General features: G+C 35.0%; 1 protein-coding gene and 1 pseudogene across 2 annotated transcripts in view; both read right to left on the bottom strand.

Moving 5' to 3' along the window:
- Positions 1-15,767, bottom strand: part of TFDP2 (transcription factor Dp-2) — a 144,819-nt gene extending 129,052 nt beyond the window's left edge. The window contains exon 1 of one of the 2 annotated variants that reach the window (XM_016141869.2): positions 15,538-15,767. The gene's annotated coding sequence lies outside the window, so the exon portion shown is untranslated. The remainder of the gene's footprint in view (positions 1-15,537) is intronic. The other variant, XM_016141870.2, reaches the window with a different exon arrangement.
- A 6,557-nt stretch (positions 15,768-22,324) lies between these two features.
- On the bottom strand, positions 22,325-22,443 carry LOC118601856 (annotated as a pseudogene).
- Between the last annotated feature and the right edge of the window lie 1,006 nt (positions 22,444-23,449).

Below are 23,449 nucleotides of genomic sequence, written 5' to 3'. Positions count from 1 at the left end.
AATAAAAAAAAATTTCTTTAATGGACAGAAAGTATGATAAAGTAAAAAAAAAAAAGTCTGTATGTAGGAGTAAGCAAGGAATAAATTCTGGAAACAGAGTAAGGATTAGCCCCATCCAATAATTAAAACAAGTTATAAAGTCACAATAATTAAATTTTTTTACACTGGAAATGAAAAGGCATATAGCTTGATGGACTAGAAAAATAAGTCCAAGATAGGTCCAAATCCATAACAAAATGTAGTATGTATCAAGTCGATATTTCAAATCAATGGGGTATAGTTTAGGTGGATTATTCAATAAGTAGCATCGCTATCAGTAAAAATTGAGTAACAGTTTGAAAACAAATTAATTGGAGCCATAACTGACACCTCATTCAAAATAAATTCTAGATGGATCAAAGAAATCAATGCAATTGTTTAGGTACTCTAAGAAAACATGGGAGTTAGATTTTTCAGTCTCTGTGTATGAAAAACTTTTCTAAATATGAACCCAAACCCAGAAGTCATTAAAGGTGGAAAAAAAAAAACTGATATGAGTAAAAAATAGGTATCTTTTTTTTTCTTTTGCACTTAAAGAAGCCACAATGCAAATTAATTAGAAAAATCAACTGGAAAAAAGTATTTTTGCAACTCACAAGAAAAAAGGTTATTTCTATCCTATGAAAGCCCTTATAAATAAATAAAATACCAAGAACTTAAAAAAAAATGGACAAAGGACCTATAACAGAAAACAACAAATGGCTTTTAAACATTAAAAAATGGTTCAACTCTCCTAAGAGAAATACCAAATAAATTATAATATACAGATCAAAAATATTGATACTAATACACTGTATTGAGAAGAATGAGGAAAAATAGACTTTTTCATACTTTGCTAGTGGTAGAATAAATAGGTACAATCTTTACAGAGGGTAATGTTATCACATATATATAAATTATAAATGCATATGTCATGAGTTTTTTCTAGTCATGTAAAACCACGTGTATAAAGGGTACTCACTATGGTGTCATTTTTTTACACACATGTACATATTTCATTAAAATTTTTTATTAAAGTATAGTTGACATATAGTATTATGAGTTTCAAATGTACAACATAGTTATTCAACATTTACATACCTTACGAAGTAATTACAGTAAGTCTAGTAATCATCTATTACTGTACAAAGTTATCACAATACTATTGACTATATTCCCTTTGCTGTACGTTACATCCCTGTGACTAGGTCCATCCATGTTGCTGCAAATGGCAAGGTTTCATTCTTTTTTATGACTAATGTTTTATCATATACATACACACATCACATCTTCTTTATCCATTCATCTATCCACGGACACTTACGTTGCCTCCATATCTTGGCAATCTTGAATAATGCTGCAATGAACATAGGGTGCATATATCTTTTCAAATTATTGTTTTTGTTTTCTTCGGATACCCAGAAGTGAAACTGCTGGGTCCACTATATCATTTTTAGAGCGAAAGATAAGACAAACCCCGTTTACCAACAAATCATCACCTAAAAAGACAATTCATTACTTAAAAAAAGAAACAAGGGAACTCATTTTGTACTGATACAGAATGACCTTCAATACAACCTGCCCAATGAAAAGCAGCAAATTATAGAGAAGTATGTGTATCATACCAGTATTTTTATAAAAGGACTAGCTCTGAGACAAAGGAACTGGCTAGATATATGGAAGAGTGGGAAGAACACTTATCTTTGATCAATTTTAATGAAATGGTATCATGAGTTAATTACATACTTGATACATTTTGTCTTTTATACCATAAACACAAACTACCTATGTAACACAATAACTTAATTTTTTAAATTCTGTATTTTTCCTTCATGCAGAAACAATACTTTTCATAACATAAGTAGAAATAATAATCTGAGCTATAGAAAGGTTATGGTTTTTGTAATATTTTAGATAGAATCTTTACTTGGGGAGCTTGAAAAGACATAGAACAAGTAAACGAGACCAAATTCACTAAATCTGACACAAAATGCAAGCTGGCTACATGTGGAACTCCCAGATAAAATTCTAGTAACACAGTTTTTAAAAAGCCAGAAGATGGCGATATTACTTCATTAAAGTTTCACTGGTACCAAAACCTAAGCCTCCCATCCTTTGTTAACAAGGAACCTGTTTTTCTTCTTTGTCTCTCTTGTCACCCTTCTACATTCCTTCCTATATTTACCTATCCATCTACTCTTCTCCATGAGGTGAAACTAAAATAAACATTAGTGGAAAGGGAAGATAGAAGAAATTCTTGAATTCATAACAATTAAAATGTATTATATCAAAAACATATATACATTTATACAACATGAAGGGAGGCAACAGCTGATGAGTCATAAATAAAGCTTTTTGAAGACAGAAGATTACTGAATAGTAGTTGACTTGCTAAAACAAAAGAAGCCAAACCCATACATGTGAGGGTGGGTGTATGTATAAAACCATGAAAGCAAGCACGAAAGGCAGGCTTACGAATCTGAAGGCAAGGGTTGGGACTGAAAATAGGAATATTAGTTGAAGTTTGAACAAGGAACAGTTCTTCACCCAGAAGAAGCCTTATCATGTAGCCAAGAAACTGCCTCTTCTGCACCCCAGTAAGAGACAAGTGGTTTACTTTATTAAGATACTAAACCAGACAGGATGTAGAAACCAGGTATGCACAGGGTTTGTGTCATACCACAAAGAGATGAAGTGAAGATTTACATTCTGAACAGTGGACCTCACCTCTCTTCCCCAGAACAGAGATCAATCAAGCAGGAGACTAGGAGATTCCTCCATCGGGAATCCGACCCAAGAGAAAAGACCTGTGATCATTCAATCACCCTGTGCTAAGACTTGCAGTTAAAGAAACACACAGATACAGAGAACAAACTGATGGTTGCCAGATGGCAGGAAGGCTGGGGAGCTGGATGAAGGCATTTAAAAGTTCAAATTGGCAGTGATAAAATAGTCACAGGGATGTAAAATAAAATACAACCTGGGGAATATAGTCAATAATATTGTAATCACTATGTATGGTGCCAGGTGGGTACTAGACTTATTAGGTGGAATCACTTTGTATGCTTTATAAATGTCTAACCACTATTCTGTACACCTGAAACAAGTATAATAGTGAATGTCAACTGTAACTGAAAATTTTAAAAATAATTTTTTAAAAACTTGCAGTTAACAGCTCTCCATAGACAGTTTTTACTGCCTCACTCATTAATATGAACAGGTGGCCAAGTTTACTGAACAATGGAGAGCCTCTAACATGAAACGAAGAGACCAAATTAACAAAACAGGATAGACCAAATTAATAAATAAAAGAAAGAAAAGAGGAAGGGAGAGGGAGAGAAAGCAAAGGAAGGATAGAAAACATCTCACAAAGTAGAAAAGTTTCTTAAAAATTGAAAAAGATTAGAATACCAATTAAGAATGTTCAACTAAAAAGAAATTCCAGAAAAGGAAAAGAGGAAAAAGGGAAGGAAAGTATACTAAAAAATGACAATTTTATTTCTGGCAACATTGTGAACTAAATGATGTGTAAACTTTTCCTTAATGAAACATCTAGAATTCTTGGATAAATTAAATATTCTCTTAAATGCTGAGCTCACAAGAAAAAGCTTTCAGCTGCTATGGAGGAATGTGTCAATATAAATAAACAAAACTTTTGGCTTTTAATGGCTTTAAAGTGACAAGAGATAAGGCCTTGGAAACCACATGAAGAGTGGAACTGAGGTTCCCACCCCTTTTCGCACTTTCTCACTAAAGAGGGGGGCAGAAATCAGCCACCAGTGAAGACAAGACAGGAAAATGTGTCTATCCATCTCTAGACTTTTGAAACTAGAGGGAAAAAGGATCTCTTAAAAATCCTCAGATTCAGATATCATGATGATCTCCAATTAGAAAACAAAACAAAAACAACTCACCAAACACAGTAAAACACTAAAAATAAATCTTAAGAGCAGGCAGAGAATGACACCAAAGGTACATGCAACAAAAGATAAAACAACAAATAGGACTTCAAATCCGATATAAGTTTCTTCCCGTTTTTTATTCTAAGAGTTCTACAGTTTTAGCTCTTAAAGTTTAGGTCGTTGATTCATTTTGAGTTAATTTTTGTATACAGTATGAAGTAAGGTCCAACTTCATTCTTTTTCACGTGGATATTCAATTTCCCCAAACCATTTGTTGAAAAGATCGTCCTTTCTCCATTGAATGGTTTTGGCACCCTTATCAAAAATCATTTGCCCATATATGCTAGGGTTTATTCTGGGCTATTATATTCCACTGATGTATATATCTGTCTTTATGTTAGTACTACAGGTTTATTACTATAGCTTTGTAATAAGAACTGAAATTGGGAAGTATGCGTCCCCAAGCTTTGCTCTTCTCTTTCAACATCGTTTTGGCTATTTGGGATGCTATATGAATTTTAAGATAGATTTACCTGTTTCTCCAAAAAACTATCGCTGGGATTTTGATAAGGATTTTATTGAATCTGTATATCACTGTGTGTAGTACTGACATTTTAACAATATTGTCTTCCAATCCATGGATACAGGTTGTCCATTTTTTGTCTTCTTTAAACTTCCTTCAGCAATATTTTATAGTTTTCAGTTTACCAGCATTTTGCTTCCCTGGTTAAGTTTACTCCTATTTTATTTTTTTCATGCTATCCTAAATGGAATTGTTTTCTTACTTTTCAGATTGTTCACTATGTTAGTGAACAGAAATGCAACTGGTTTTTTTCCCTTTTTTTTTTTTATCCTGCAACTTTGCTGAATTAGCTCTAACAGGTTTGTGTGTGTAGAATCTTTAGGATGCTTACATGTGAGATCATATTGTCTGTAAATAGAGATAATTTTAGTTCTTCCTTTCCAATTAGGATGCCTTTTACTTCTTTTTCTTGTATAATTGCTCGGGCTAAGACTTTCAGTACTGTGTTAAGTAGAAGTAGTGAACGTGGACATCCTTGTCTTTTTCTTGAACTTAGAAGAAAAGCTTTCAGTCTTTCATCATTGAGTATCATCTTAGCTGTGGGCTATTCACATAAGACCTTTATTATATTGAGGTAGTATCCTTCTACTCCCAGTTTGCTGAGTGTTTTTACCATGAAAGGGTGTTGAATTTTGTCAAGTGCTTTTCTGCATCAATTGAAAAGGTGGACTTTTTAATAAATGGTGCTGGGTAGTCATTTTGAAAAAGATAAAATGAGATCCATTATCTGACACCACATACAAGAATAAATTCTAAAATGATTTGAAATCCAGATGTAAAAAAAAAAAGAAACCAAAGTTTAATTTTTCAGTGACAAAGGTAAGTATCACCAATGACAAAGGTATCACCAATGATAAAATATAATGACATAATGAACCCCTTGATATGATGCCCTGTGAAAAACAGAAAGACACATCACATTTTTTGTGATATTTTTACCAAAAATGCATAATGCACTCCAATCAGAGACAATGGACAAACCCAAAGAGAGGGACATTCTGAAACATATATGGTCAGCACAAAGTCATACAACAAAGAAAAACTGAAGGCTGTTAAGTGAATAGAGATGACAAATGAGAGATAACAACTAAATGCAATGTGGGATCCTGAAAAGAATCCTGGAATAGAAAAGTGTCATTAGTGAAAAAACTGGTGCAATTCAAACAAGGTCTGAGTTCAGTCCATAACACTGTACCAGTGTCAATTTCTTGCTCTTGATAATTACACTCTAGTTACACAAAATGTTAACATTAGGAGAAATGGGCTGAGGGATATAATTAAACTCCATACAGCTTTTGCAAATTTCCTGTAATTCAAAAATTAGTTAGAAATAGTTTTTTAAAAAATAGAGTAGTAATTATAGCATTAAGAGTGAAAACCATCAAAAGAACTAAAAGTAGATGTGGTTAAAGGTGGTTTTGCCAAGTCATGCTGTTAAAAGTCAGACTAGCTCCCTTGGAGAAGAGAGGTTCATGACTGGAAAGGGACACTGGGGTGCTGGTAATAGTCTATTTCTGGATCTAGGGTGCTGGTTACACAGATGTTATTTAGTTAGTAAAAATTAAGTGTAATTTTTAAATCTATCATCTGTCAATAAAATGCATTTTAAAAAACATGGTTTTACCTCTGGAGAATGGACTAAAAATATGAGGAAGGCTTTTCTTTTAGAAAATTTCAAAATCATAATAGCTGAATATTAATATAAGCAGTCAAAAAGGCAAACAGGAGACCCTACACCCAGAAGAATCCAGAAAACACCTGGCCTTATTTCCTTATCCTTAGCACCTGATCTATGTTCCTCTTGAGGAAACGTAGGATTTGTTCAAGATAACCAAGAGCTAAGACTATGAGTAGAGATTGTCTTAATGGGGAATATCAGACACAATGATTCACACACACTAAGCACTAGAAAATGTAAAATGTAAATTTTTATTGGACATAAAAATTTTAATAAAGACTGGTTACCTAAGACAGATGTAGATTAACCATGCAAAATTCATCAAAGTTGCTATTAGTCACAATATGAAAAATTCCTTCATATTCTTCCTTTTATTATAAGAGGCCTAATAAATACGTAAATGGTGGGCTGAGAATTACTTCACCCTTGCAGCAGTTAAGATAATAAAAAACAATCAGAAAAAGTTTTACATATATTAATAAATCAAATTAATGTAATAGTTCTGTTTTCACTTGAGGCCAATCTGAGTCAAATTGTCTCTTTCCAGGATGAAATACTGGAGTGAATTTTACACAAATGGGAAGAAGAATTAAGTCAGAGGCTTTTGCTACTCAGACATACAGACAGACAGACAAAGACAGTATGAGCTCCACTGAGCTGTTTGTTAGACTGCTTCAATATATACCTAGAGTTAAAGGTGAAGAGAAATAAAAATATTTGTGTGCCATATTCTCCACTTGGATAACAAGATATATACCATCATTCTTATTTCTGAAAATACTTATTTTCTTATTTTATAATTCAATTTACCAGAGATATGCACATCCTTGCTGATAATAGCGTTATTTAGGCACAGCATCTTTGACTATGAAATAGTGCTTCACTCTAACAATAAGCATTGTCACTATTATTTGTTAGTATATTTTTATTCTTTTTACTTTTTGCAACACTTTCAGCCTTTGTCTCTTCTTTCCTCACAACTTAAAGATCTGACATCATTTCATTATACCCATTTTTCTTTTAGTCTGCACATATTTAATTTTTGAACAAGTCAAAAGTACATTACCACTTAATATAGGCCTTACAATAAAAATATTTGTTATGAAGTTAGATTAATATTTTAAGTATATACTTGTTTCTATTCACAGTAAACCAGTCAGTATAATAGATTCACACAACTCATAAGCATGATTTAACCAATTAAATGAAATACAGCTGATCTTAACATACAATATTACACAGAAATGCTTTATTTTTTAAATTACAGTAAACAGTGATACTAGTGAAAAAAATGATCAAAAAAAAAAAAGAGACTAGTTTTCAAGTCACTTACTTACACTTGGATGAATTCACAGCACACTAGAAAAAAAAAAAACAGAAACTACACTAGAAAGACCCAACTAAGAAGCTCTAAAGACTTTTGGGTTCTTGCATGAATGTTGAAGGCTTCAGATAATATCTTAGTAAGGCAATGTAGTAGAGTGGCTAGCACTAGTTGTACAGTCAATTCACGTTTGAGCCCCAGCTCTGACATTACTGTCTTTCTGATCCCAGAAAAGCAACTTATGTCATTTATTAAAAAAAAAAAAAAAAAAAAAAAAATCTATGTCATACACTTTTAGGATTGAGGAGGATTAACTGAGATCCTTATCACATAGTAGTGTTGGGTGAAGTAAGCCATTAGAAATTCACAATGAATACAAATTTCTCATATTATTATGAATCTTTATCTTGTTACTTAATCCTAGAAATATGTTTTTGGGTTTTTTTGTTTTTTACATTTCATGGGTTATAGAAAAACAGCCTTGTAAATGATACCACTTTTTTTTCAATGAGCTGCTTATATTCGTATAATCTGTTATTTTCCTTACTATGATCTCTCTCATCTCAGAATTTCTTTGTTATGGGGAAGAAGGATTTTTTATGTAGTGACCCCCTTCTAAAAAGTCCTTTCTTTAACATTAGTTTCACATGCTTTCGATTAGTGCTTCAGTTTCTTGAAATTTATTCTTCTTTTATGTCACTTATGTCAAGAAAGGAAATACAATTGTCTTGAACTCTTTCTTCAACTAGCTTAGAAAACTAATAACTCAGAACAGATCTTTCTCAGAGTCGTAGTACCTGACAGTCCAAATTATCCCAAGAATACAATTGGGTCTGATACAATAACAATAGAAGAAAATAATTTGACTTGGGAAGAGGGCATACTTTTTTTGTAGTTCTTTCAGAGAGCATTCATTAATTTAAAAAAAAAAAACAACAAAATATTTAGTCATTTTTACACTGTTATTAACTAGTTTACTAATTAAGTTAGCAAGTCTGCTCAAATTTGCCAAGGTCACTAGAAGTTATTACTAAGAGACCTAAAATCATTCTGATGTGAATTAGTAATGAATCCAACATTTGCCAACATCTAAATAAATACTAGTACCCCCTAATGAAAATGTATGCTATAGCATTTTCTAGGTTTAAAATAACTCAATAATAGTAGTGAACTAATTTCAGTATTGAATTTTTCTTTGACGATGTTTTTGCATTACTTGTTTCCACAGTAATCCTGCTCATTCACAGTTGTCTTGCTGAGTTCCAGCTCTGAAAAGCTGAAACTTGAAAGAATACCTCTATAGAAACCATGAACGTCTTATATTTGAAATTTAAACAGCTGCGTCTACGCCAGTTATTTCAGAGCTTCACTGAACATGTCAATTAAAAAAAAAAGACAAAAACCTCTGAATAATGATTAGCATTTTGGTACTTTTATTGAAATGATTCTCTTTGCATTTTGCTTCTTCATTTTTACAATTCTGAAATGTTTAATAAGTTATCTTCATTGTCTGACATATATTCTGCCTAAAGCTTTTATTATGACAACACAAAGATTTCAGGAGATCAATAAGGTTTGTGATTCTTTTTCCAAGGAATTCATATTGTAATTGGTCCTTTTTAGATAAGAATTTAAGCTGCCCTTATTCACCCCTTTCCCAACCAAAATAATTCTCTTATGAAAGTCTGTATTTGAAAAACTGATCTAAAGTCTTTTCGAATAAGCTTATCAAGATCAAAAGTAGTTAAGTACTCTTGGAAAACCTTTCTAAAATAATTTTCCTGACCATTACTGTTATCTTCCACAAATTATTTTCTTTCAAATCTATATTTAGTAATTTTTACAGCAACTGTGATATAGTATAATGTCTTGGATAGCATGAACTTAATGGCAAAATTATAAGCAGAATATATCAGCAAGTATTCTATTGCTTGTCATATATGATAGAATTTTTTGCAGAATTTGTTTATGTTTCTTAGAATGCTTGCAGATAATGTATTCTGTTACTTTTGAACACTGGTTTGTTCAACTTAAAAATACATAATCATTATGCTCAAAATTTTTTTCCTACTTGTAAAGACTTTAGAACTAGAAATTTATCAATTAGCGCAGAATTATTTATCTGATAGTTTTTCTTAACTTTTGTTAACCTAGAAATCATTGTATTGGCTATTTGTTAGTTACATGTGTTCTTATAGCATTGTTTATCATCCTCCTTTCCTCTCTTCCTCCTTTGAATAGCATTTAATAAACCCTTCTCTTTTATAGGTAGTTTCATATCACACCACAATCTCAATGATGCTGTGAAGGAAATCTTTAATAGGTTGGTAATAGATTGGTTTTTTAATTGTCCACTCCTGAATGAACTGTAAAAAAGTAGTGCTTCTTCCAGTTTTGATTAAACATTTTATTTTGGCACTTTTTAAATTCATACCATTTCCCCACATTTATATGTTTGTTATCTTACAATCTGATTTAACTTAAATAGAACTGAATTAGTCAAGTTATCAAACTCATTCTTCAATAACAAAATACTTGGCTCTTTTTAAAGTAAAAAGGAATCTGTTAAATAAACTTATTATGCTTTTGAGTATTAAAAAAAAAAGATTTTTTACTTCCCTAAACTACTTCCCCCTATTCTTTCCCTGCACTTAGAATTTTTTAAGGGCTGAGGCTATGTCATGTCCCTTTGTCAATTCAGTGCCTCACACAGTGCCTGTAACACACTAACCCTTCCATATTTGTCTGCTGGGTAACTCACCTAAAGACCAGCGGGTGGGGAATCACTCTCTCTCCAAGCCTACTATATGGCTGATAGTTCCTATCATCCCTTAAAAACAAGGAAGATAAAAAAAAAAAGCAGGGGGCGGGACTTGAATTTAAAAGGATAGTAAACAGAAAACAATAAGGGAGATGAAAAGTACTCAAAATAAAAATCAAATTAGATCATTACAGATTATTCTAATGGAGAAGAAAAGACTTTAAAGAGACACATGCATTTTAAAAAGGAAGATGACTCTGGCTGCAATGCTTAAGGATTGGAGACAGAAAAAAAATTGGAAGGAAGGTCAATTAAGAAGCTATCCACTATTGTAGTCTAGGAAAGAAGGGAGGCCTAGACTGTCGTTAAAGGTAACAACAGTAGGAATGGAAAAATGGATGTGGATTACCTTTGTGCTTTAGGCATCTCTATCAAGAAAAGTTCTCTTCAGATTGGATGGGGTAAAACGAGCATTGGTATCCTGCCCCAAATGAGCATTTGATAAATTTAACCAATGAATTAACTGAAACCAAAGCTCAATATGGATGAGAAGATTTAAGAGATCAACTGCCCTAAGTAAATCTTCAACAAAGTCTAGAGCTCTAGATGAAATGACCATGCAGCTGTTGGCAATAGTTCGGAACTATGGAGAATTGGAGCGGTTGCTAGAAGACTATACCAGGAAAATATTGTACTGCTGTTCAGAATAAGAGAAAGGGGATTCTACCAATGATCAGTGAAGTTAAATGTAACTCTAGACAAGATTCTACAATCAGAGAAGTTGCTGAACACAGAAAAAGTACTAACGAACATATGCTCCTGGAAACCAATAAAGTCTCACTAAGGACAAGTAATGACAGATTAATGCTCTCTTCCTGAGTTATTGAACTGGTAGGATTCTTAAAATTTAGTATAGAAAAGTATCTGGGTTTTAGGAAGGCAATTGCTAAAGTTCCTTACATATTTATTCCTTGTGAAAACTTAGAAATATTTGAGATGGCTAATAATAAATTAGCTGGATTTCTAATTGGATGAAGACCTTGAACCAAAGTTTTTTTTTTTTCTTCTTCTTAAATTAACCTTAAAAGAACTCTCTAGCAAGGCAAGAGCTGTGTTCTTAGTTCTACCTAGTCAACATTTCAATAAGATTTGCATGAAGGAAATGTCAGCCTTATCAAACTTACAGTTTATCAAATCTATGGACAAATAAATATACCTATTTATTGGATGACCAAATCAGGATTTTGTTTTTAAGTTGTGGATGTAAAAGGGGTTCTACAGAAAGTAACCTCGTAAGGTGATCTGATCACAAATTCCTAACGGGGCAGGTCATGGTGAGTAGTCACTTCCCAGGCACATAACTTCTTTAGCAAAACGTTTATCTTTGCCTTAAATGAGCCCTGCCCATTGTTGCTGTGCATCTAGGTTAACACACCCTAATGCATCTTTTCAAAGCCCTCAAGTGAAACCACCCTCAATAGAGCACATAATCTTGTTAATTATCTTGCAACCCAATCTCCACTTTACTTTCTTCCCACCTTCATGTAATCTTCCTTCCTTCCCTCTTTAATTCCAAATGCATAAAAGAAGCTGAAAAACTGTCATTCTGGGAAGCATTTTTCTGTCTCTTGAGATCTTGCTTCTAGGCATATCCTCTGTTTGGCTCAAATTTTTAAAAAAATTCTCTAGAGGTTTGGACATTCTTACATCCACAAAGTCAACAGACAGGAACCAATCTGACAAGATAAATTTAATACAAATAAATGTAAAGTCCTACCAAAAAATATTCTATTAAAGAATTGGAGAGCATGGACAAAATGACTCAAGAATTTTAGCTGATTACAAAATCAATAACAGGTAACGTATATAGCACTTAAATGCCAGGGACCATTCTAAATGCTTTACAGTATGTGTTCATTTATTCTTTATAACAACCCCATGAGATAAGTGCTATTGTAAGCCCCATATTACAGAGGAGTAAACTGAGGCCCAAAATGTTTAAGTAATTTACTTAAGGGCATCTAGTTTATAGATTATAGAGCCAGGATTTAAAACCAAGCAGGCTAGCCCCAGAGTTCATCTTCTTAACCAGGACATTATTATGCAGTTAGAGTGTGATATGGTTGTCAAAGAAGCAGGTCTGCTCTTAATCTTAAAGTACATGCTTTAAAAGCAGAGAGATAACTTAATGGTCTTCTCTACTGGTTAATATCTAATTTTGAGTGCCGCACTTTGAAAAAGAATATGGATAAACTGAAGCAAATCCACAAATAACCCATCACTATTGTGAAGAGGCTCAAATTCAAACAAAATCGTTAGAAGAAATTAAAGATCGAGAATATTATGTCTAGAGAAGAAATGAATCAGTGGAATATAAGTATCTTCGATTATCTGAAAACACACATATAGAAAAGTCAGTACTAGAACCACTGTAACTTCTAATTCAGTAAAGAAATAATTTATAAAAATTAGTTGTCCAAATCTCTTAGAAACTATGAAGCTACAAATCTTCTCTCCAGAAAATATACAAATGCATGAAATTTTGCATAAAATTTCCAATAGTTTGAAAGTCTACTTTTAAATCTACTCATGCTCCACCCCTAAAGTCATGTATCCTAGATTAAAATGAAAAGGCCAAGAATGAAGAGGCGAGTACATTTAATAATCTTTAAAATTTATTACAGAAGCTAAGCAGGGTCGGGCCTGGTTAGTACTTGAATGGGAGACCACCTAGGAAGACTAGGTACTACAGGCGTAGAAAATGAAAAAACAAGGGATTGTAGGATGACAAGGTCCTTGCAATCTCTTAGGTCGACCAAGGGCTGCCTCCCTAAAATAAATGAATGAATGAATGAATGAATGAATGAATAAAATTTGTTACAACTTAAAATTCTATGATCTAAAAAAACTCTCAATTCTGTACTTTCTAGTTTCTTTTGAGATACACAATGAAACATATTACAAAAAGAGTGTAAATATGCCCACAGTCAAAAAAAAAGCCAAGTTTGTCAAGTGACTATAAACTGACTATAAATTCATAGGTAAAAAGCTTATAATTTAACATTTAAAAGAAACATGCCTAAATTTAAAGATAAAAAATAAGATGCTAATATACTACTCAATACCTAATATTTAAAGGCCAAATTAGAAAGCTCTCCCTCTGCTTTTAAAACTTCATCTTAAACTCTCTGTTTCCATCCTTTGTTTCTGGTTAACTGTTAAGCTGACAGACCAAATGGACTAGAAGTCAGAATACTTCCGTTCTAATTCACTTGCCATGAATTAATTCTGGCTTAATCTGTCTCTTCACCATGACCTAAAAACTTTCATACATCTAAAAGGGGTTTAAAAATGGTGAAATGCTATGAAAATATAAATTAACTCATGCATTATGTATAAACATAAACTATCAACAGCAAGAAAACAAAGCCAGTCTATTGTGCTAAAAAAAGAAAAGAAATGTATATTCACATTTCAATTCCTAACTACAAAAAGGAATCTTTGAATTGTGTAGGGTATGTTTTAGTGCATAATTTTCATCCACAAATGCTTTCCACATTAAGTAAAAACATATCTGTACAACCAATTTCAAGTTGTATTGAGAGGACATAACTCAGTTAAGAATTTGGGCTACAAAGGAAAAATCTGAGGGTGCCAGTGGGCAACAAGAGTTGGGGGGAAAGTTACATGATCACGAAATGGTAATTAAAGTATTACATACTTGAAAAATCTATTTTCTCTCTTAAACAACTAGAAATAAGGAGAATTCAAAAGTTAAGAGTTTAATAAATCTTGAGCCTTTATTAACAAATAAAGAGCCACATTGCCAAAACTGCAACTGTCCTGCCAGAACAGTGCTACAGACACCATGTCTGCTATTAGACTAGACTCTAGTTCCAGGCACAAGATGTTCTAATAGCAAATGCACTGAGAGCCAATATACAGTATGACAGAATCCAGGCTCTAGGCATTTGATTTTTCTCCTTGGTGTTACTTGAGAATGGACACTGCAATTAAAGATTTATTATAGTAAGAAGATAGTGATAAAGCTTCAGCTAAATTTCAGGTGAACCGATGAAAAAGAAAGGCAACATGCACTATCAGATCAGCTAAATTATTTTCTATTTAATTTTGAACAAAGACAGGGTCAGGATTACACTGTATAGAGGACAGATGAATAACTATATTTATTAGGTGAAGACGATTGCAAGCCATTAAGAGAAAAAGGAAAGTGGCCCAGAAAAATTTAGGCTGTAGAAGTCAAATGAAAAAATACAAAATTAAGGTTTGGGGGAGAAAGGGTAAGGAAGAGAATGAACTACTGACTTACTAAAAAGAGAGCAAGTAAGTGGGACAGGGAGTCTGAGCCCTCTGAGATAGAATGAGGAAGAGTAAAGTATTCAAAGGCTCAAAGGGAGCTTCAGCAGTGAATATGGAATGGAATGAGCCTGTTAACTCTTTCAATATTAAAAGATAAACAGTAGAGGGAACTTTTCTGAACCAGCATTCATGGTTATCAATAATAAAAATGTCTAACTCATGTAGGACACTTAATAAATCATGAGCTTTGTTCTAAATGCGTTCCACAGATTAGTCCATTTACTTCTCGCAACACCCTGAATAAGCAGATAGTAATGAAGAAACTGAGACCTCACGATGCAAGGTAACAGGCTGGTACCAGAGGCTGAGTGCTCATGCACTTAGCTGATCTCTTTGCAAGATCCTACAAAAACCTTTATATTTTCTGTGGAAAGGGACCTTGGCTCTTTGGAATTTCTCAAAGTAGTCTGGTCCCAAAAAGTAATCCTCTACTTTAGAGAAAAGTTCCTTTATGGGGGATATAAGGTTCTTCCAAGTGCACAAAGCTTTAGAACTCTGAAAAACATCTGGTACAGACAGATGGAGCGTGTGGTCATGAAAGGAGGCAAGTCAGAAAACCAGACTTAGAAGCCACTCTTCTCCCCCGAAGAGACAGAGAACATAGAAAGCAGCCCTTCCTCTCCTCCACGAGGCGTTGACTCAGGGACGCTGCCCACCCCTCCGATATGCAGTGGGGTGGGGGTGAGGTGGGAGGCGCCCTCCGGTTTCCCACTCTCTACCAGACACTCACGGGTTACTCGGCAAGACCTGGGAGAACGCGTGGGAATAAACATAGGACTCGGGGTGACACGGAGGCCTCGAGGCACTGGGAGGGAAATCTGCCCAGGAGCACGCCGGGCCAGGTCTAGAGGCCCTCGGCACACTGGCCCGCGCCAGCGCCCCAGATCTTACCGCCGCGCGGCTGCAGAGGACGAGGCGGCCACGCAAGGCTGTTCTTCCAAGCCTGGGGCGCCGGTGCTTGGCGGCGGCCGGGTCCCGACCCGCTCGCACTCGGGGCAGGAGTGTGAGAGCCGCGGCCTGCCCAGCCCAGACCCTGGAGTTCGAGGCCCCGGGACGCCAACCGTGCGCGCGCCCTCGAGCCTGCCCAAAGAACAGACAGGGCGCGCCCCGCGTGCGGAGCAGGGGAAGCAGCCGCAGGCAGGATCGCTGGCGGCTCCGTCCGCCCTTACCCGGCCCAGCCACTGCCCCGCTTCCCCCGCGCGAGCTTTGGCGGCGGAGCAGCACGATGAGCGCCGGTTGGCCCGAGGGATGAATGACGTAAGGCGCCTCTCCCCGCGGATTGGCCGGGCCCGCGGTGCGTGCAAGGAGTAAACAAACCCCGCCCCCAGCCTTCCCAAAGAGAGGAGGGGACCTTGAGGTGAGGGGGCCGGAACTCTAGCGTTCTGCCCCAGCCCAGGCCTGCCCAGCAGAGAATCCCAATGGGTACTCTGCAGTGACCCCTCTACCTCGCTCCCCAATCGCCTCCAGGGCGGACTGCAGGCCTGAGGCCTAAAATTTATAGACACGCCCTTCACCCCCTCCACTACCCTGGGCTTCAGTGGGAATCTTAACTTTTCCATCTGCTCTCATCTCCCAGGCCGAAAGCAGGAAAACTCCATCTCTTAGAAAGAGAGGCGGTTACATCTCGGTTCCAAGCCATTGATGAGTCGCCCCCAGGGATCAGCGAGAAGGGGAATGGGGACGAGTGACTGTGGGGCCACGTGTGGGAACAAGTTTGGGGCACCCTGTAATTATTCAATGGGTTAGAAACTACTGAGATTGTGGGTTCTTCAATATCTAGGCAAATAAGATCCAAACCGGGTCAGGTCAACATGTCACATGGAAGCTGAAGAGAAAATGGCAGCCCGCACCCCAAAATACCTGTCCATTTAAATATTAAAACATTTGTCTATTGATCCTGTGCCTATGTGAAAAGCATATGTGAGCTTACATTCTAGTGGAGTGGAAAATAATATGCAAAAGAAATAAGCAAAATGTAAACTGTGTTACATCCTGATATGTGCTATGAGGGGAAAAAAGAGATGTTTGAGGCATGGCTTGTGTTAAGTAGGGTGCTTAGTGAAGGTGTAGAAAAGGTGTCATTTAAATATATACCCAAAGGAGGTAGGGAGATGAGAGCATCTTTGGGCCTTTCTCTGGGGTGGGGTGGAGAGACAATTCCTGCATCATTGTTCATAGAAAATGTCCCAGGAGTTCAAGCATGCCAAATGCAGTACTTGGGACTGATTCTAAAATGCAAAACCCCAATGGAGTGATGACCTTACATTGTCCAGTAATAAATCAATAAGATTTATTTAATTTACACAGAATGTTAAAGTTTCAATGAAACCAATACTTTTCAAGCACTTTAAGGAAAAAGATACAAAAACGAGCAAGATAGACAAAACCTCTACCCTCAAGGAACTCAGTCTAGCAGGGGAGACAGATTGTAAACCTCCGCAGTACAATGTGTAAACAGCCATAATAGAAGTAGACACATATAGCGCATGGGCAAATAGAGGTCAGGAGCAGGGGGGTGAGGTGGGTAAGAGGTGTTATTAAGGAGCTATAATTCTCTCAGGATCTCTTTATCTAAAAAGAAAATTAAAACTAAATTTTGGAGTAACACAATAGCTATCAGGGATTCTCTAACTTCTTTATAAGTTCCTAAGGTGGGTAAGTGAAGACAATATTAAGCCAAAACATGAAATTATTAATATTTAGCAATTTTTGTATGACTCAACTTACACTCTTGTAGCATTAATGAGTATTTTGCTATGTAATGCATATAGTAAGTGTTCAATAAATGATGGCAATTATAATCATTTGGTAATTATTACTTTTGAAAAAAAAGGTTTAAAAGTCAATGTTTCATAACACCTTCCAACGTCATAAAATAAAATGGGCAATGGAAGTTCTAAATTTTCCATTTTGATCTAGCTGTGTTTGATCTAGCTGTTTTCCAGTTTGATCTAGCTGTGAATTTCCATGACCTAATCAGGGTATGCTGTAAAAGACACTAAATGCTATTTTCACAGCAGGCCAAGAAATTCAGAATAAGGAACAGCTTGGTTTTGAAGCCAAAAACTGAAAATTCTCCAGGACAGAATAAATTGTCAAGTTGCTTCAGGGAGGAAAATTCATGTAAATCAATTTTTCATTCCCACTCACAGTTCCAATTTAGCAATTTGCACAATAGTCAGCTTTCTCTCTTCCTTCATAGTTCCCCATTAAGGGATCTTGTTTCCTTCGAAAAGAAAAATAAAGCTTCCACCATCTCCAGTGCCGTGCCAGAGAGTAGATGTCTGAAACATGACAGAACACTTATTGATTCAGTAAACACTTATTATATGCCAAGAACAGTGCAAAGCATTGGAAATGTGAACATAAGTACCCAAAGAGCTCTCTGTTCATGGGTGTTCCTTGTGCTTATAACAATCCCCCAGTTCACCCACACCTCACCTACATGTGCCTTCTCATAAGCTTAAATGACACTTTCTCCAGAAAAGTTTCCTCTGCTCTCCATCTCCAGCTCTTTTCCCATTAAATTCTATTTGTCTTTCAAACATTCATCAAGCTTATAATTACTCATTTGTTTGTTAGACTGTTAGACTGTAAGCTCCTCAAGGTCCAGAGCCTTGTCATCCTGTTCACTATCAGTGTTGAAGAGAAGTTTGATAAGTTTTTATCGAATGGATTAGATTGCCACCACCCAGTACAGTTGGAAAGAAGAGAGAAGCACAAATAAATAGTCTCTAATTGTAAATATGGTGACCACAAAAGAGAGGGCCATGAAAGAGACAGATCTGTTTGCCCCTCTCCTGGTGCTGGATGCTGCTCTCTGCAGTAGAGTTTATAGGACTTATGGGCCAGTGCCTCTAAAACTTTAATGTACATAGCACATTTAGAGAGCTTATTAAAATTCAGACTCTGAATCAGTAGGTCTAAGGTAGGGTATAGTCTGCATTTCCAACAAGCTCCCAGCTGGTACTGCTTTACCAAACACCACGTTTTGAGTAACAAGGACCTTAGTGACACCTTTTTATCACATGAAACCATCTGTAATTGTCTGGACAGTTGCAGATATGACTTTTTTTTTTTAAAGCATCTTGTTTTCACACCAAATCCACCCAGTGACTGACAAAAGAAATAACACTTAAGAAAAAAAAATGTGTTAAATCAAGGCCTTGTCTTCCAGAAACGATTCTATTATGTGCAGTTTAATAATATTAATAGGGCAAAGTAGAATCAACACCAAGCAACATGTCGCTTACTTTTGCATGTTTTTAAACTACAGATATTTGGGTTCAAACTTTATTACTCATCTGCAAATTATATATTTTTTCTCAACATTTTGTTTGAGTCATCTGTCTTGATGTAGTTAATTTTCACTGATATAAGAATAACAAAAACTGTATAACCCATTCTCTTATTGATAGGCATTTGGATTTTCTACCTTTATTTCTAGTCTTTTGTTACGAATATTCTTGTACACCTCTTCTTCATACATGTGAAAGTTTCCATAGGGTCTTAGTTATGCACAGGGGTGGGAGTCAAAATATTTAACAACTGGTATAATACACAACAGATCTTTGTTTTCCTTTCCCACTCTGAGACAAATTCTTATATGCAGGTGGTTCATTTTGGAAAATGATTCCAAACAACAGGAGCAGGGGCTAGGTAGAGTGCAACATGAAGGAAGAAAAGCTAATTCAAGGATATGTTACTGAGATGATCACTGCTGGAGGCCATTGAGGCTTCATGATGCCGGAGACTCTCCATGGAACTATAAAGAGCACAGCTCAGAACTCTCCACTTAAGGAATGGAAGAAGTTGTATTTATACACTGGCTCCTATCCCCATTGGGATCAACTCTAGTGCTTCCAGGTTTGACCATGGGTGAAAATAACAGAGTGGGTTCAGATGAGTATTCTATGCTGGGAGGCAGAGTAATCCTAGCTCAGAAAACAGGAACAATGGGTAGGTGAGGTGCTGTCAGATTACACCTGGGCCACTGATTCCTACAACTGGAATAAAAAACAGTGGGCCAAGAGGGTGTGAAGTAGGGCAAAAGGTGACCAACACTGATACAAATAATTGAATAATAAGTGGAGAATAAGAGACAGCTCTTCCTTACAGTAAAATCCCAAAGAGTAATTATAAAGAAATAATGAAAATAGAAAATCACCATGTTTAGGCAAGTAGTACAGGAATAATTGTTGTAGGCAGGAATCACATCTATGGATGCTAAAACTACTGAGTGAAAGATAGAAAACAAGATATTTTTATAGTCTAAAAGTATCTCCTCATAAGATTAACTACAAAGTAGAAAAGAGTAACCTTATGATGGAAAAATCTGGCAGACACCACCTTAATTGAGTATTCAAGGTTACCACCATCAATAAGATGTGTCTTCCTGATAAGCTACACTGAGAAGTTCACATCACTTCTGCAGTTTTCCAATAAAAATTCGGAACCTTAATCTAATCACAAGAAGGTATCAGACCAACCCAAACTGAGGAACATTCTATAAAATAACTGCCAATATTTTTTTAAAAGGTCAAGGTCATAAAAGAAAGAAAGACTGAAGAACTGTCTCAGGTTGCAGAAGACTAAGGAGACAAGAAAATTAAATGCATTGTGGGACCCTGGATTGATTCCTGGACCAGAAAAAGGATGTTAGTTGGAATACTAACAAAATTCAAATGAGGTCTGTATTATAGTGATGTAAAATATTATTTAGGGGAAGCTGGATAAAGGGGACCTCCTGTGTACTATTTTAAGAACTTTTCTGTAAGTCTAAAATTATTTCAGAATAAAAAATTTAAAAAAATAAAGACTGAGGGATCCTATTGAAACACAGATTCTGATTCAGTAGATCTGGAATGAGGCCTGAAATTCTGCTTTTCTGAAAAGCATTCTGGTGATGCTGAGGCTACTGGTCCCAATAGCATATTTGAGTAGCAAGACTTTTTCCCTTTTGCTGTATTGAGGTGAAACTGACATAAACTATGCATATTTAAAGTGAATACATTGATGAGTTTTAACATATGTGTATACCTATAAAACCATCACTACATTCAAGATAATGAATTCTTGTTGGTAGACAATTCTACGTGGCTCTCTCATTTCTGCTTATCTTGTAAGTAGAGGCACCAAGGCTTTTGTTGTAGAATAGAGATAGTGTCTCTCTCCAGAGTAGAGGGCAGTTTTTCCTTGCCCTTGGGAGCAAGTACTGGGCAGGTTCACTTGCAGTCCATTACAAAAGAGTCAGGTTTCTTAAGCTCGAGATTCCTCAGCTGTACCGCAGACCCACTGTGTGTACAGCATCAACCTGGACAGATTCTTTAAAAATATTGCTATAAAATAGATAAATTTCAGGAAATCAGCTCCATGTGTCTCCATAATGCCCCTCCTTCCTTGTCTTTCTCATTAGACTAATATTACTTTGAACTAAAATCAAAACCAAACCCCTTCCTTTCTTCTAATAACTCAATGTTTATCGTCCTTCAAGTTTCCTACTATGAGCTTAGAGCTAATAATAGGCTCCTCTACAGTCAGGGAATGAAATTCCAATGGCCTGACTGATTCCTCTACCATACAGGTGTCACTATATATGCATGAGAACCCAAAGCAATGAACAGAGAAACACTAATTAAAATGGCTTTAATAGATATTATGTATAGATCAATCATTCACTGTTTCATTGTAGTTTTCCAAATAATTATAGATAATTTTCAGAAGGGATTTTTAACAGCTACTAGGCTAATTCTATCATGTTAGTATTTGAAATTATCTTTCCTCCAGTCATTTTAAATCTTTCTAAATATTTAAAAATACAGTATATTTTCACAACAACTTATACCACCTTTTCCCTACCACAAAGAATTCTTCTCTAGTAATTTCTTTTGTGCAAGAATGTAGAATAGAGACTAAGGGGCCTAAACAGGCTCTAAAGAGACAGGGTGACATAAAACCTTTCTTCTCTAACTATATTAAGCCCAAATTTTTCTTGAGTCACAACTGTAGTTAACATATATGCTTATTCCTCTGTGACCCTGATGTACAGAAACCAAAACAGAAAATACTATTAAATAAGAATTTCTAGGTAAAATTAAAAACATTCAAAAGTTAAAGTAGATAAAAAGGTAAAGGAAAAATTCATATACACATGAAAAATATTTCTATTGTTATGCATTCTAGATTTCATCTACAGATCTTAACAATGGTTTATTAGGTTCTCAATGATTAATTAATAAAACTATAAAATTCATAAATAACATTAGAGAATAAGATTATCAATTTACTGATGCATATAAATTAGAATCTATATTTATTGCCTTGCACAGATAGGAAAATTTTGTATTAATTTTCCACAAAATCACTCTGAAACATTTACACAAATCAGCTTATTTTATTTATTTTATTTTATTATTTTATTTTATTTATTATTTTATTTTATTTTATTATTTTATTTTTTATTTTATTTTTTTATTTTATTTTATTATTTTTATTTTATTTATTTCATTTTATTTTATTTTTTATTTATTTATTTATTTATTTATTTATTTATTTATTTATTTATTTATTTTATTATTTTATTTTATTTTATTATATTCAATCGAGGCAATCCTTGATTGACCTCACAGATTGCAAGGATCTTGTCAGCTTACAATCTCTTTTTTTAAAAAAATTTTTATGCCTACAGCACCTGGTCTTCCTAGGAGGTCTCCTTTTCAAGTACTAACCCGACCTGACCCTGCTTAGCTTCTGAGATCAGACGAAATCGGGCCCGTTCAGGGTGGCATGGCCATAGACAAATCAGCTTATTTTAAATAAAAATTAGAAACATTATGATAGCTATGTACAAAATATATATATTTGTACAGTCTACTTAACATTCTAAGTAAAGGTAGCTGAAACGTTTTTGCTATTATATAGTATTAGTACCAAGCTATAAGTTATAGAAGGAATATGAGAACTCTTCCACTCAGTACATTATTAAATCATGTTCAAATATTATATACATTTTGCCTTGAAGGATTTGAAAATCCTCCTTAGTGACTTCTTAAGTCACTAGACTTATTTTTTTAAAGTTTAAATAAAGATATTCATTTAAAGATATAGCTAATTTAGCAAACCATCCAACGAAGTAAATGAGCAAAAGAGATGAACAGACATTTCACTGAAGAGGATAAACAGATGGCAAAATACATATGAAAAGATGTTCAACATCATTATTAGAGAAGAGCAAATTAAAATCACAATGAGAAACTACACACCTATTGCAGTGGCTAAAAATAAAATTGTCCAACACCAAATGTCAGTTAGGTTTAAGATGAGTGTTAAATTTAGGGTTATGGGAAGGGTTAGGTTTAATGTTAGGGTTAGGGTTAGGGTTATAGTTAGTTTTAGGGTTAGGTTAAGTTTAGAGTTATGGTTATGTTTATGGTTAGGGTAAGGGTTAGGTTTAGGTTTAAGGTTAGCTTTAAGGTAAGAGTAAAAGCAAAGGTTTAGGTTTAAAGTAAAAGTTAGGGTTAGGATTCAGGGTTAAGTTTTGCTGTTAGAATTAGTGTTAGGATTATATTTGGGGTTATTTTTAGGATTAGAGTTAAGATTAGGGTTTGGTTTAGGGTTAAGAGTAGAGTTTAGGTTTATAATTAGGGTTATGGTATAAATCATTTAGGTTATGGTTAGGTTAGGTTAGGTTTAGGTTTAGGTCTAGTTTTAGGGTTTGCATTAGGGTGAGGGTAGAGGTTATTGATAGGTTTAGGTTTAGGGTTAGGATTAAGGTTAGGGTTAGGATTTGGGGTTGGGGTTTGTG

Source organism: Rousettus aegyptiacus, unplaced genomic scaffold (assembly GCF_014176215.1).
Source record: "Rousettus aegyptiacus isolate mRouAeg1 unplaced genomic scaffold, mRouAeg1.p scaffold_m13_p_4, whole genome shotgun sequence".
NCBI classification, from domain to species: Eukaryota; Metazoa; Chordata; class Mammalia; order Chiroptera; family Pteropodidae; genus Rousettus; species Rousettus aegyptiacus.
Note: the sequence above shows the minus strand (reverse complement) of the source record. Positions and strands in the feature narration are given on the sequence as shown.